Source organism: Herpailurus yagouaroundi, unplaced genomic scaffold, assembly GCF_014898765.1.
Source record: "Herpailurus yagouaroundi ecotype Mexico unplaced genomic scaffold, PumYag 213, whole genome shotgun sequence".
NCBI lineage: Eukaryota > Metazoa > Chordata > Mammalia > Carnivora > Felidae > Herpailurus > Herpailurus yagouaroundi.
Window position 1 is genome coordinate 7,638,710 of NW_024412444.1, and position 13,935 is coordinate 7,652,644.

General features: G+C 39.0%; 1 pseudogene; it reads right to left on the reverse strand.

The window, feature by feature from the left end:
- Window positions 1-11,299: 11,299 nt before the first annotated feature.
- Window positions 11,300-11,919, reverse strand: LOC121016726 (60S ribosomal protein L10a-like; annotated as a pseudogene).
- Window positions 11,920-13,935: the final 2,016 nt, after the last annotated feature.

Sequence of the window (13,935 nt, forward strand, 5' to 3'; positions counted from 1 at the left end):
GATCAATCTGTTGATAAATTAATACTGTGATATACCAACATATTATGTCACCCACATGGATAATAACATACTCACAGTTAATTTATAAGTGTCTTCCTTTTTTTTTTTTTTTTCTGAAATGGAGGCCATAAAGATTTCAGACTCCCCGTTCAAATATGTCTTGTTAGTCTTTCTTCTAAGGCATCAGTAATTTTTTTGTTTTTAGCCTAGCCAGTAATTTTTTTAAACTCCAATAAATATCCATTTGTAACAGGAAAAATTGGAGAAATAATGTAATAATACATATTTGAATGTTTTTCATTTCCTAACAATGTGTAGCTTTTTATAAATAAAACCAAAGAAAGACATGAAACTGGAAATAAAATGAAAATGTAGGCTGTATATATTTGTGTCTGAATGCTACTAGGATAAGGAATGTGTCCCCAGATGAAAGCAGTGTGAGTCATTTCAACTCTAACAGCCCTATATTATCATAAAATTGCATTGATGTATTTGTAAAAGTCCATGAAGACTTCTGTAAGGAACTTTTGATCTTGGTAGGATCCAGGGGTAGAGATGCAGACTAAAGAGGGAATATTTGTGGTTTCTATCCAGTGGATTTTGCAACATAGTCACATTTAATTTACTAATAAAAGAAGTATCAGATTTTTAGATTAAAGTAATAAAGCTGAGATTTGAAAACAAAAATAATGACATTTTCCTGCATGGAATGTTGGAATTGAAAGGGACTTAACATCTAGTCCAGGTATAGATCTTTCTGTAGCCTACTTACGTCGCTAATTAGTCCCTGTAGTTCTTTCTGCTAAACCTCTGGGTACCCTCAGAATCCTTCTCAACACAGCCTTCTAAGCAGCCATTACCAGGTAATTGGAGGTGACATATGAGTGAAATTCTTTATCAATCCTCCTATAGAGCATTTCAAATAATCACCTTTAATTTCCTTCAAAGATAAGTCACTGTATTTCTTGTCAACCCTTATATTCCAGACACTGAGCATGTACACAAATGGAAGAGATCTGAGTGTCACCTTCAAAGAACTCATAGTTCAGAGAAGGGAAAGTGATGTTAACAGGTGATCAAATATGGTGTACTAAGAGCCAAGAGGAAGGTACATATAGGCCATGCAGAAAGCAGCCTTATAAGGCAACCTAGGGGTGGACTTGACTTTCTTCTTAAGAAATGATGCCTGTCTTTATCTTGAATAACAAGCAGGAGTTATCCAGGCAAAGCTGGGATGTTCTGGGACAGCAGTTCTGAAACTTTTTGGTCTCTAATCCCTTTATATCTTGAAAGTTATTGAGGATTACTCAAAAAGTAAAACATAGAATTTCTGTACAGCCCAACAATTCCACTTTCAAGCATATGTTCAAAAGAATTGAGAGTATAATCTCAAACAGATACTTGTACAACAATATTCATGGCAATGTTATTTATGGAAATGCCCATTGACAGATGAATGGATAAGCAAAGTACGGTATATACACACGATGGAATATTAGTCTTAAAAAGGAATGAACTGGGCTCCTGGGTGGCTCAGTCGGTTAAGTGGAGGACTCTTGATTTCGGCTCAGGTCATGATTTCACGGTTCATGAGTTAAAGCCCTGCATCGGGCTCTATTCTCACAGTACAGAGACTGCTTCAGATCCTCTGTCTCCCTCTCTCTTCCCACCCCTCTTTCAAAAATAAATATATGTCAACAATAAAAAATAGAAAAGCAATGAACTTCTGACATCTGTACAACATGGATGAATCTCAAAAATGTTATGTTGAGTGAAATACACCTACACAAAAGGACAAAAACTGTATGATTCTACCTGTAGGGGGTACCTAAGATAGGAAAATTCATAGAAACAGAAAGAAGAACAATGGTTACTAGGAGCTGGAGGGTGGTGGGAATGAGGAGTTATTACTTAATGGACACAGAAGTTATTGGCATGATGAAAAAGTTCTGGAAATTGGCCCTTTCTCTGCAACTGGTACTCTCATAACTTGCTACTTCCCATTAGAAAGTAGTTTAGAAGTTTCCTTAATATTTAAACATAGATCTGACCCAAGTTTTCTCAACCTCAACACTTTGACATTTTGAACCAGATCGTTCTTTGCCATGGACACTGTCCTGTGCGTTGTAGGCTATTGAACTGTATCCCTGGCCTCCATCCACTAGAAGAGTCTCACCAGTCATAACAAGAACGTCCCCAGACATTGTCAAAATCATCCTATGGTGAGAACCATTTATCTACTCTGTGACCCAGCCATTGCACAGCTAGTTATCTGCTGAGAGAAACAAAAACACACGTCCAAAAAGAGACTAGTGGGGCCACCTGGGCTGGTTCAGTCGGTAGAGCATGTAACTCTTGATCTCAGGGTCATGAGTTCGAGCTCCACCATGGGCATAGAGATTACTTAGAGAAAGAGAGAGAGAGAGAGAGAGAGAGAGAGGCTAGTGCACAAAAGTTCGTATCATGTTTATTCTTTTTTTTTTTTTTCAACGTTTTATTTATTTTTGGGACAGAGAGAGACAGAGCATGAACGGGGGTGGGGCAGAGAGAGAGGGAGACACAGAATCGGAAACAGGCTCCAGGCTCTGAGCCATCAGCCCAGAGCCTGACGCGGGGCTCGAACTCCCGGACCGCGAGATCCGTGAGATCGTGACCTGGCTGAAGTCGGACGCTTAACCGACTGCGCCACCCAGGCGCCCCTCATGTTTATTCTTAATAACAAGAATGGAAACAACCTGAATTCCTCTTAATAGGTAAGTGGATAAACAAATTGTAACATATTCATGTAATGGACTAATTAGTGTATTTTCTTCTCTGTTCCCACCCTTCAGCCTACATACTCCCCTGCCTACATGAAATCTCCTTGAGAAGAGACATGACTTAATTTGTTCATCACTATATGCCTGGTGCCAGCAGTGCCTGGAACATAGTAGACACTTACTAATTACTTAACTGAATGAACAAATGTAAATTGCGGCCGATCTTATGGCTTTAGTTAATCAGTCTCCTTCAGGCCTTTACATGTATTTCTCTATCTCCTAGAACAGTAGCTCAGAAAATCGGCAGACTGCTGGCAATTCATAAGGTCAAAAGAATTTTCATTATAATACTAAAACGCTATTTGCTTACTTCACAGTATTGACATTTGCACTAATGGTGCAAAAGCAAGAGTGGGTAAAACTGTTGGTGCCTTAGCATGAATCAAGAAAGCGGCCCCAAGCTCTCCTTGATAACTGTATTCCTCACCGCCATACAATCACAGTTAAAGAAGAAGGAGAAGAAGGAGCACCTGGGTGGCTCAGTTGGTTAAGCGTCCAACTTCAGCTCAGGTCATGGTCTCATGGTTCATGAGTTTGAGCCCCCCGTTGGGCTCCGTGCTGACAGCTCAGAGCCTGGAGCCTGCTTCAGATTCTGTGTCTCCCTCTCTCTGTCTGCCCCTCCCCTGCTCACACTCTGTCTGTCTCCCTCTCAAAAATAAATGCACATTTAAAAAAATTAAAAAGAAGAAAAAACAGCTTCATGTAAGAATGTGTTTTTGGAGGGTGCCTGGGTGGCCCAGTCAGTTAAGTGTCCAACTCTCGATTTCGGCTCAGTTCATGATCTCAAAGTTTGTAAGTTTGAGCCCCACATAGGCCTCTGCGTTGACAGCATGGAGTCTGCTTAGGATTTTCTCTCTCTCTTTCCCTCCCCTGCTGTGCTCTCTCTCTCTCTCAAAATAAATAAACTTAAAAGAGTTAAAAACAGACAGTTTTTTAAAAAAAGTATAAATAGTTTTTATTACATCTCCACTCACGAATACAAGTCTTGAATATTCTGTGTGACAAAACTGGGAACTTTGCATAAAGTACTTATTTATGCTGCATAACAAGGTTCTTTGGCTGGGTCTAGGCTGGGGAACACTTGGGTGATGGTTTGAGTTGCAAGCTGAACTATTAGCTGTTTCTGTCGTGGAACAAACTGGTTGTTTAGACTTAGGTGTTTGGCAGACATTTTAACAAAAATTTTCTTAAGAATGAACAATGTGAGCCTGTCTTTTCCAAAACAATGGATACATTTGTTGCCAATAATAAAACTTGAGTTTTCAAGCAAAAAATTAGAATATTGGGAAAAACTCCCTTTTGATTAATGATTCTTAAATCTGCCTAAGAAATCTTTGCCTACCTGAAAACTTTGTGAAGGTGTTCTACATTTTTTTTCCTAGAAATACAAAATTTAGTTTTATGGTTAGGTGTGTGTTTCATTTCAAGTAAACTTTTATGTATAACGTGACATCGAGATTGTGTTCCATCTTTCTTTACACATCGTACATTTGACTCACATCATTTGTTGAAAAAAAACCCCGTTCTTTCTCCATTGAATAATCTTGCAGCTTTTGTCTTTTTTTTTAAAAGTTTGTTTATTTTTGAGAGAGAGACAGAGAGCAAGCAGGGGAGGGGCAGAGAGAGAGAGAGGGAGAGAGAATCCAAGCAGGCTCTGCACTGTCAGCATGGAGCCCAACACAGGGCTTGAACTCACAAACCTCGGGATCATGACCTGAGCGGAAATCAGGCGTCGGATGCTTAACCGACTGAGCCATCCAGGTGCCCACAACTTTTGTCTTAATTACTGTACATTTAGAGTAAGTCTTGAAATCAAGTGATGAGTCTTTCAATTTTGCTTTTATAAATTTTTGGTGGTTTTGGTATTCCTAACCCCTTTGAAATTCCAAATAAATTTTAGAATTACTATGTCAGTTTCTGCAAGAAAAATCCCGAGGAGATTCTGTCTGGGAATGTTGAATCTGCAGATCTGTTTGAAGAGAACTGACATTTTAATAATATTGAATCTTCTAATCATGCTGTGCCTCTTATTTGTGACTTCCTTAATGTCTCTTGGCAGTGTTTGTGTTGTTTTCAGGCACAAGTTGTACAGTTTTCCTCCTTAAGCTCATTCCTAAGTGTTTATGTTTTTTTATGCTATTAGAAATGGTATTTTAAGTTTTAATTTTCTGATTGCTGCTAATATAGAGAAATACAAACTGGTTTTTGTATATTGACCGCATATCCTGTAATCTTGCTAAATTCACTTATTCTACTAGTTCTAAAAGAATAGATTGTTTTTGATTTTCTATGTAGAAAGGCAAGTCATTTGTGAATAAGTACTATTTTACTTTTGTGCTTTACTTTTGTGCTTACTTATTGGGCTATTTAAATTTTTATTTTCTCCTCTATTAACTTTTTATAACTTGTGTTTTTAAAACAATTGTTTGTTTCCTATAACTTGTCAATATTATGGGCATAAAGTTGCTAATGACATATCCTCATTATCCTCTTAATGTTTATAGGATCTGTGTGATACTTTTCTTTTATTCCTGATATTCATGATTTCTGGGCTTTTTTTCTTTTTTGGTCTTTTATTTACATTCTTAAGATGGAATTTTCTCTTTTTTTAACATTTTTTTTTTAAACTTTTGTTCATTTTTGAGAGACAGAGAGAGAGCATGAGCAGGGGAGGGGCAGAGAGAGAGGGAGACACAGAATCCGAAGCAGGCTCCAGGTTCTGAGCTGTCAGCACCAAGCCGGACGTGGGGCTCGATCCCACGAACTGCAAGATCATGACCTGAGCCAAAGTTGCACACTTAGCCGACTGAGCTACCCAGGTGCCCCACTTTTTTTACATTCTTAAGATGGAAACTTAGGATGGAACTGGAAAGTATTATGCTAAGTGAAATAAGTCAGCCAGAGAAAGATACCATATGTTTTCACTTACAGGTGGATCTTGAGAAACTTAACAGAAGACCCGTGGGGGAGGGGAAGGAGGAAAAAAAAAAAGTTACAGAGACAGAGGGAGGAAAACCATAAGAGACTCTTGGGTCCTGAGAACAAGTTGTTGTTGGGGGTTGGGGAGAGAGGAAAGTGGGTGATGGTCATTGAGGAGGGCACCTGTTGGGATGAACACTGGGTGTTGTATGGAAACCAATCTGTCAATAAATTATATTAAAAAAAAGATGGCAACTTAAATCTTTGATTTTAGACTTTTTTTTACTAATATCACCTAAAGCTTTAAATTTTCTTCTCAGCATTGCTTTAGCTGGATCCCCCAAATTTTCATGTTTTAATTATATTTCGGGTTGAAATATTTTCTAATTTTCCCTAGTGATATCTTCTTTGACCCACGGGTTGTATGGGTTAGTTTACAAATCTTTGCTCTTTTACGTTCTATGGTAGAGCTGGCACCGTCTGTTGGTAGGCCGGATGTGGGGTACAAGAGAAAGGCAATAAGGCTGACTCCAATGGCTGTGGCCTAGGCATCTATGTGAATTGGTGCTGTGGTGTGCCATGGTGGGCAATGCTTGGGTAGTAGCATGTTGAGTATAAGAAATCAAGAAATTAGGTCTGGACATGGAAGTCATATTGCTGAATGCATTATGAGAGTCAAGCGTCGGCTCTCTGGCATCATAAAAGAAATGTGTTGCTCTAATGTTTTCATGCTCGAGTATACATACGAAGTGGAAAAATTAGAGTGCAAATAAGGAAGTGCTCCCTAAATAGAGCACCACCGGAAGAGAGCTCATCATGTGGTCCTCTGACTTCTGTTTGATTACAAGTGCAAGAGTTGGACATGTAAAAAACGCGAGCGATGTGATTCACTGTCCATTTAAGTGTTATAGGTTTGCTTGAAGAGGAAATTAAGGGTATGTGGCATATGTTGTCAGTTATGTTAAAGGTCAGTGGTGAAACTGCGCTTCCCTACAAATGGCCATCATATGGTTCTGTCCTGGACCAGCATCAGAAAAATAAAATATGACCAAAATAGAAACAGTTGAAGTAGTCATAGATGTGGGTAGTTCTCTGTCTCCAAGATGTGATGATGGTCTTTCTATGGAAAAATCTAGTAGCTTGTGGCTCAGTTCAACCATTTGACTATTAGAAAGTATGTGAGATAAGATGACATTCTTGAACATCTTGTTATCTTTTGGAAGTGGATACAAGACTAATTAAAATATTTTTAAGCTTTAATTAGTTTATTGAATTTTTGCCACTGGCCTAGAAAAAGTGGGATACAGGGGTGTCTGGGTGGCTCAGTTGGTTAAGTGTCTACCTCTTGACTTCAGCTCAGGTCATGCTCTCACGGTTCATGGGTTCAAGCCCCACGTTCGCTCTGCATTGATAGTGTGGAGCCTGTTTGGGATTCTGTCTTTCCCTTCTCTCTTTTCCTCACCCCACTCAGTTGTTCTCTCTCTCTCTCTCTCTCTCTCTCTCTCATTGTCTCTCTCAAAATAAGTAAATAAGAACTTAAAAAAAGAAAGAAAAATGGAAAACAGTGAAAATCTCCTTTTCACCCATTTCACACATGAACTCAGTTTTCTCCCACCCTGCTCACCAGAAAACACAATTTTTCAGCTATCATTCTAGAGTTTTTATATGCACATACAAGAAAATATTAATATATACTTATTTTCTTTCCTTTTAATACAGTAATAGTATATTATGTGTAATTTTCTATGTCTTCTTTCTCACTTAAAAGATGTATTCTGGAATTTTTTTCCAGTTGTGTACTATGCTCATCTATAGATGTAGCACGTACCATAACCTCTATAATGAATCCTCTGATGGGCGTTTAGATTTTAAAAATATTTTGCTGTTAAAATTAATGCTGTAGTGAATAGCCCTGCACCTCAATCATTTATCTGCAGGAAAAATTCCTACAAGTGGAACTGGTAGATGAAACAGTATTTGCATTTGTAAGGTGTTAGATATTGCTAAATTGTCCTCTAAGGTCAGGCCTAGATACTCCAAAAGTATTAATTTCTCAAGTCCTATGCAGTGTCCAACTTGCTACAAGAGCTTTTCTTCTTTGGACTACAAGAAGGAAGAAGAGAGATAGCATTTTTTGAGACCTTTTTTATAAGCAATTTAGAATTCTTAATGAAGCAAAAAAAAAAAAAGGTGCAAAAGAAAATCAAAATCATTTAAGGTCCTACCATGTTTCAGGTGTTATTCCTGGTTACTTATATAGATGAATCCTCATCACCACTCTGTGGCATTGGTTTCATTTTTCTTATTCAAAGATGAAACACTAAAGTCCAGAAAGTTTAAATATTTCGCCCCAAGTTGTGCTAATGGTTGTTCAACAGAATCCAGAAGCTTTTTTGTCTCTCTTAAGAGGATGTGCCTATGACTGGGGGGATTCTATTTTTTATCACGATCAAAATCTATATGCCCTTTGATGGTAAATCTATCTCCTCCTTGATTCTTGTGTTAGCATGAACTGCTAGGAAAATATATGCTGGCCATTGAGCTCTGATTCACCCTAAACCTGATTCAACTATGAAATTCACTGTCAGAAGATGTCACAGAGTTAAACTCTCTAGGATAGATTTTTTTTTCATAGTTCTGTAGAAGAGCTTCTCTAATAATAGCACTTTCAGTTACATAATCTAAGATAAGGCAATCAGATCTTTTGCTTAGGGATATAAATTAATTGCTGGCAGAAGTCAGTCAAGAGAAAGAAGATACGTTTAGACTAGAGTCCAGTGACCAAGGAGTCTTAATTCAGGCAGACCACTGATTTCTAGGTGACCTGGGGCAAGATATTTAACTGTTACTGTTTTAGCACCCTCTGTAAAAAGGGGGATCATTATTGATAACAATCACTAACAATGTACTTGGCATAAAATTAGCCATGATTTGTGATGCAGCATAAAATGAGAACTGGGTAAGAGAACACTAGTTGTGTGTGACTTTGAGAACTTTATTAATTTTTCTAAGCCTTCTTTTCTTCATATGAAAATGGGTATATTAGTAATACCTACCTTCTAGGGTTGTTATAAATATTAAATGAGGTCATGTGGATATAAGATTTAGCAGAGGTCCTGGAACATAATAAGTATACATTGAATGGTAGCTGCTATTATTATTATTATTATTACTACTATTATTTCATGTTACTGCTTATTTCTACCCTGGGATCTCTTTAGCACTGGCTGTTGGGGCTGATACTATACTGTGTGAACCAACTTTGTGTGCTTAATATGACTGTATGCTCAGCTAAATCAAAACATAGAGGTAGAGCTCTACCTGACCTTGTAGGCGATTAGCTTTTGCCTTTTCATGCGTGAGATTTGATTATCTTTATCATTGTCTTAGCTTGTGTTGCCTACATATCATAAAATTATCCCAACCTTTTAATATCCTGTCACAAACATTTATCTTTTTGACCTTCAGTGGAATTGTGGTAAGATTGCCTGCTCTCGAATACATCTATCTATCCCATGTAATGTGAAATTACTAGGGTTTAAATTTAGTACTTACAACATGGTCACTTGGATGCCATGAGTTTTGATTCATCCTTGCCACTAGATGGCATCATAATAGAACACATCCATTATAGTTCTTTTCCTGTCTAGCAAAACATGCCATAGAAATTGAAGCTATGGAGTAGCCTTCATATGTGAAACCAAAGTTGAGAACTTTGAAACAGGGACATTTTATAAGTGGAGGAATTTAGTGTTTGAGCACTATTTGATTGGGGTTCCTCCAAAATGATACCCTGAGACAAAGACTTGTGTGCTGTTTCTTTGAGAGGTGATATTGGGACAGGAATGAGGGAGCAGGAAGAACGAGATTAAAAATACGAAAAAGGAGAAGCATAAGGGTGATGTTTCATGGCTGCCATTGTGGGCAACAAAGCTTAATTGTACTGAAATATCCTAAGACACACATAGAATGCCTCCCAGAATTTTTTTTTAAATGTTTATTTATTTTTGAGAGAGAGAGAGAGAGAGAGAGAGAGAGAGAGCAAAGAGACAAAGTGCAAGTGGGGGAGTGCAGAGAGAGAGGGAGACACAGAATCTGAAGCAGGCTCCAGGCTCTGAGCTGTCAGCACAGAGCCCGATGTGGGGCTTGAACCCACGGACTATGGGATCATGACCTGAGCCAAAGTCGGACGCTCAACCGACTGAGCCATTCAGGCGTGCCCCCAGAATTTTTTATACACAATGATCAGGAGGCAGGAATGTTTATCCATTAACTCTTGTTCATTGGTCAAGATTGCTCCCTGCTCCTCCCCTGCACATACATAAGAGCCAAGCAAACTCTCACTGGCATCCAAGACAGGCTTGGGGAAGAAATGAGAGATACTATGTGGGCTACAGGTGGGATGCTATCAGGTGAAACAAATCCAAGTTTGCATGGAATTGTCTATTCCAACCTGTTTAAAATCAGATGTAAGGCTAGACGGATGTGACTCAGGGCACCAGATGTGTCTGCTGGAGCTACCTAATAAATCATGTACTCTGTAAATTCTTCCATTTGAAATAAACAAAGAATCCTAATGAACCATCTGCAACTTGAAATCCTGGGGGGCTACCCAGTAGGTATTCTGGCAAACGTTTAGTGAATAGAAATATTAACGATTATGAAATTCACAGGAAGATATCTTGCCCTTTGTAGCTTGGTATGAAAGGCCTAAATCTTTCTCTTTTTATAATTTTTAAATCTTGCCTGTATATAACCCAATATGGAAGGATTCCCAAACCTTTTATACTCATGCACTAGGACATAGGAGCCGGAAGAGTTTGCTAATAGGAAAATACTGGGTGGGATAGTTTGTAGAGATGGAATTGTATTGGCATAGGCATCAGGAGAGTTCAGAATCTATCTGTAATGTTGGATAAATGATTCAGGTCACCCTAAATTAACTTTTGGAACCTCAATGCCCTTTTGTGTAAAGAGCAAGTATGGCTGAGTTCAGTCATCTTAAGGTTTCGTCTAGTACTCAGAGGCTATGAAAATTATACATGTAGAAAAGCAGTTGACTTTGGTCAACTGTTGGTTAAATGTCCAACTTCGGCTCAGGTCATGATCTCACGGTCTGTGAGTTCAAGCCCCACGTTGGGCTCTGTGCTGACAGCTCAGAGCCTGAAGCCTGCTTAGGATTCTGTGTCTCCCTCTCTCTCTTCACCTCCCCCACTTGCACTTTCTCTCTCTCTCTTTCAAACATAAATAAACATTAAAAAAATTTTTTAAATGAACACATTGTGTTCATATACATATTTGTGTTTTCACACATGATATAAGTTTTTAGACATTGGAACTGATTACCCACTTAAACATGTGGAAATATCCTTAATCTTTATAAATATAAACTTCTTTTTTTGATTCCAGAATGATGTGTCAGATATTCAAGTAAACACAAGAGTACTAATTCTAAGACCTGCAGAAATAATATATATGAACCCTGTGTGTGTGTGTGTGTGTGTGTGTGTGTGTGTGTGTGTGTGTTTTAATGGTGGGAGTAGAGTTTATTAAGCTGTGCGTTAGTATAAGCACTGAGGCTTGCCCATGGTGCTCTTAATGTATAAAACCCAGAGATCGTGCCAATTCTTCTTGAGCAATGACACCAGGGAAATGACAGCTAAGTGGACACAAGTCCATGATCTATCTTCTTCACGTGGCCAATGGCCACTATTAGGCACAACACGTTTTTTGTCTGGAATTTGATCATGGACTTCACTTCATCAACTTTGGCCACATGTTCTCATTGTGGGTCAGTAAGGAAGGGAATTTGCCAGTCTTACTCAGGCCTGGGCCCAGGATTCATGGGATCTTCTTCATCAAAGATTCCAAAGCAAAAAGACATCCTGCTTCTTGGCCACGTTCTTGATGAATTTCTTATTCTTGCTGAGTTTCTTTTTCTTCAGTGTTTCAGTGTCCACATGGGAGAAATCCACAGTTGTGGCCTCATCATAGTGCTGTTGCTCCCCCCACAACACACACAGAGAAGTCGGTGTGGACTTAAGCCTGACGGTGCCCAAGTAACATCATCCTTCTGAGGGCTATAGTTCTTCAAGTTGATTTGTAGCTCCATGGTGTCCAAAAACTTCTGTTGCTTCCACTGGTTCCTGTGCAGGACTGCCTCCACTGCCTTGTAGAGGTGTCACAGGAGACTTTGCAGGCCACAGTGACTGCAAAAGAGCAGAATCTCTCTCTGTCTCTATTTATTTATTTCATTCTTTTTAAAAATTTTTTTTAGTGTGTATTTGTTTTTGAGACACAGCTAGAGACAGAGTGTGAGTGGGGGAGGGGCAGAGAGAGGGAGACACAGAATTCGAAGCAGGCTCCAGGCTCTGAGCTGTCAGCACAGAACCCAATGGGGGGACTCAAACTAATGAACTCTGAGATCATAACCTGAGCAGAAGTCGGATGCTTAACTGACTGAGCCACCCAGGGGCCCCATCATTTGGCATTCTTTTATAAGTAATTAATGCTTATTTATTGGGGACCAGAAGAAAGATAAAATCACCTTTAGAGGTAAAATAATCAGGTCATTTACTGCACATACTGAACTCTTGAGAGTGAAAGGGGGCACTATTGGGTATTATTCTAGAATAAGAGCCGCAAATCAGAAGCATCCTAGATATTAAACTGGGATATATTATCCCTCCACTTACAGGTTGATTTCAACTTTGTTAGTGGTTGAGCAAGTAGTAAGGTAAATTAAAGACAAATTCTCAAGTATTAGACTAATCTCCCCACCGAGAAAACTACAAAATCTCAGTAAAATTCAAAATAATAGCTGTTCAAACCATCAGATAGTAATTGAGGTGTACAAAACTTGAAGCGCCAGCATCTCAAGAAGATGGGGAAAAGCATAAGATGAGTCCAACATTTATGGATGCTTTTGCTTTTGGAATATTTGTTAATTTCCCTGTGGGGCATAGAGACTGAAGAGAAAGCAGAGGTCTAGAGCTTGCAACTCTATCACTAGGATGGGGAACCACGAATTTAACTTCAGGACTATTAACATAGCCAAGCACTTATGGAGCCAAGATCCTGAAGAAACTAATTTCAGAGAAGCGATCTGGCATTCTCTATATAATTTCCACTCAAATGAAATGAAAGGTGGGGGCGCCTGGGTGGCTCAGTCGGTTAAGCGTCTGACTTCAGCTGAGGTCATGATCTCGCAGTTTGTGAGTTCCAGCCCCATGTTGTGCTCTGTGCTGACAGCTCAGAGACTGGAGCCTGCTTCAGATTCTGTGTCTCCTCCTCTCTCTGTGCCTCCTATGCTTATGCTCTGTCTCTCAATAATAACAACTAAACATTAAAACATTTTTTTTAATGAAGGGAAATGTGAAACAAATCTACATTTGCATTGAATTGTCAATTCTAAACTAAAATCAGACATAAGGCTAATTCCTTACCTAATTCCTAAGCTGAGGATGAGTGGAGTGAGAGCCTAAGAAACCCAGAAAAAATTAGTTGCTAAGAAGTTAAAGGGCTAATCATAGCTTTTGGCAGCCTCACATTGCTGAAGAGAGATAAAAATCATAATTTAGAACCTACCCAGGAGAAGAGATCTCAGTAAATTCCCCAGATTTTAAAAATAGTCTTCTGAAGTGTCATGGCTGGTGATAGGGATAAATCAGTAATAGATTAGCCCTCACAAAGTCTTAAAACTAGCTTCCAGTTATTTCAGTTTTTAATTGGATCAAAATTTCCTGCCTGTCAGGCAAAGAAGATAAAATATACTCTAGAGACCTACACCATAGGTATCATTCATGCATGATGTCAACATTCAGTCCAAAATTACCAGCTATGCCAGGAAACAGAACCAAATGACAAAAACTAAGACAAAGAAGAAAACTGATGTTAGAAATAGGTGTATAAGGGGCGCCTGGGTGGCTCAGTCGGTTGAGCGTCCGACTTCAGCTCAGGTCACGATCTCACGGTTCGTGAGTTCATGCCCCGCGTCGGGCTCTGGGCTGATGGCTCAGAGCCTGGAGCCTGCTTCGGATTCTGTGTCTCCCTCTCTCTCTGCCCCTCCCCCATTCATGCTCTGTCTCTCTCTGTCTCAAAAATAAATAAACATTAAAAAAAAAAAGAAATAGGTGTATAAGCAATGCAATATTGGCATTAACAGAAATATAATTTTAAAATAACATGATGCATATGT